At 45.6% G+C, this 2,500-nt stretch overlaps 1 protein-coding gene across 5 annotated transcripts in view; it reads left to right on the forward strand.

Moving 5' to 3' along the window:
* The window catches only part of Papss (PAPS synthetase), a 52,463-nt gene that overhangs the window by 16,004 nt on the left and 33,959 nt on the right, over positions 1-2,500 (forward strand). The window lies entirely within an intron of this gene.

The following is a 2,500-nucleotide window of genomic DNA, read 5'->3' on the forward strand; positions in this document are numbered from 1 at the left end:
TGAGACGCTGGGACGGGCGGCGGGTTGCGATATTTCCTTTCGCTGCAAGAAATGCTGACGTGGATCGGGGTCAGCAGTATAAATATACAGTCTTGTGTATTACATCGTACGCACTCTTTTCCTATTGCTGGTTATTGATGTTGTTGTTTGAGGTATCATGGCTTGGGCGGTTTGTTTATTGTTATATCAGTTCTTTATGGTTGGCATCGCGCGCAGAAGCCATCGCATTATGGGAGACTTTGCTGAAGTACTTTTGCAGACTTCGGTCCAGTGTTGTATTTTAATTGTGTGTCGCGTCTGTAACCAGCTTTTTTTAAATTGTTTACGAAGCGGTAAAAGCCGGGATTATGCAACGTCGGTTTGCTGACGTGAGACCTGATATTCGCCCTTATTATCATTGGTGAATATCCTCGGTGTAAAAGGAAAGACATGGAGGAAGAAAAAAACTACTTGTTCCTGTGCACGTGTGTATCTCGTGTGCGTTTTTTCTTCTCGTTTCTTCTTAATTTCCAAGAGGGGGCGGGAAGGAAAGGGCGAGAGAGAGAGAGAGAGAGAAACACGCGGTTTGTGATGAGTCAGTGACGGGGGGGGGGGGGATTTACGAAGGGCGTTGAAAGAGCATTATAAAAAAGCGGGAGTGATGGGTGCATTGTTACTAGCTAGAATTTCGGTTTAAAGTTCCCTCTCTTAGCGACGGGATGGGGTTAAAAGCCTTGTGGGTGCGTGCGTGCGTGCGTGCGTGCGTACGTGTGTGTATTTGAGAAGTTGGTCAAATCTTTGCGCTTCGGGGTAATCGTCTTAGGGGTAATTTACACTCCCTTTCACTCCCTTTATGTTTGTGTTTTCTCATTTGCATCCCCAGCCCCCTTTGTGTGTATGCGCGGGTGAGTTGTATTATGCTTTCGTTATACTGAAGCACACATACGCACGCACGCAGGTATGTGCATGTATATGTGTATGCGTGTGAATTAATGGTTGTGTTTGTGTATGTTTATGTATGTATGTTCGCATGTATATATATATATGTTTATGTATATATATATATATATATATATATATATATATATATGTTTATGTATATGTCCGTATGTATGTATGTATGTATGTATGTATGTATGTATGTATGTATGTATATATTTATGTATGTATATGTATGTATGTATATATGTATGTATTTATGTATATATGTACGTATGTATGCATGCATGTTGAACGACTTGTTCATGCGAATATGTTAGCTGACGAAAGGGCCTGTGGTTATGACGAGCAGGTGCCTTCCTAAGCAAGGTTGAGTCCCTTGTGGCTGCGAGAAAGTCGTCATGGTCGTGCTTCGTGGAGGGCGGCCGCGGTGACCTTGCTGACGTGGTCGCCGTGGACGGGACTGATGGAGAGGAAGAGTGGGAGTGGAGGAAAAGGAGGAGAAAGAGAAGGGAAAGAAGAAGGAGGAAGAGAAGGGAAAGAAGGGGGAAGGTAATGAGAGGAAAGGATAGTATGCACTTTGTAACGCACGCATGCACACACGCGGGAGAAGAACGGGCACAGGAGGGAGAAGAATTATGCGAGAGGAGGAGATAAGAGGCCGGAGAAAGAAGAAGAGGGAAGAGGGAAGTGAGCGTAAAGAGGAGAAAGAGGAACACAAGAAGAAGGAAAGACGAGAAGAAATGGTGATTACGTCGACAGGAAAACTAGAAGAAGGAAAACAGAGGTGGGGAAAGGAGGAGGAGAAACAGAAGCTGGAAGCGAAGAAAAAAGGAGGAGAAGAAACGAAGAAAGAAAAAAATAGAAAAAGAGGAGAACTAGAAGCACAAAACGAAGAAGAAGAAAAAAGATGGAGAAGCATTAAACGGTAAAGAAAAAAAGAAAAATAGAAGCTAGTAACCCCTCCCCCCCTACGCACAGGTGAGTCGCAACTGCAGGTAATGTGTTGCGTCACTCGGTCCTCGTAAGGAGCGGGTCATCGTGTTTGCGCGTGCGTCCGAGGTCACGAGATATGCGGTTATCGGAGTCAGGGCGCCATCGCGGAGTGAGATAAAGGAAACCGACCGTTGGTGCCGAGACCTTGGCCTCGCGCGGTCCTGCGGCTGACCCTCTCGATGACGCTCGGTGACTCGATGTTCTCCAATGACTGTTATGATTTGTACTTTATAGAAAGACACTTCCACATGTCTGGCATCACTGAACGGGGCCTGCCTGCCTTGGAAAGCGATTTAAGCAGGGAACAGTACAGCGCTTGGCCTATCGGCAAGAATTCTTGCTCAAGCGCTCCCCTGCTTAAAACGCTTTAGGTGTCTCTCGGTGACTCTCTTTGACTCGGATCGCGCTGTTTGACGAGGGGGGGGGGGGAGTGCCTGCGTCGGGTTCTTCTGGGTGATGTCAAGGGAATGCTGATGATTTAGGGCAGTTATTTGTTTGTTAATCTGCTATTTTGATCGGATTTGATTTTCGAGGGAATGAAATATCGTCTGTGTAGTTTTTTCTTCTTCTTTTTCTTTTTGTTTCA

This window comes from Penaeus vannamei, chromosome 10 (genome assembly GCF_042767895.1).
Source record: "Penaeus vannamei isolate JL-2024 chromosome 10, ASM4276789v1, whole genome shotgun sequence".
Taxonomy (NCBI): Eukaryota; Metazoa; Arthropoda; class Malacostraca; order Decapoda; family Penaeidae; genus Penaeus; species Penaeus vannamei.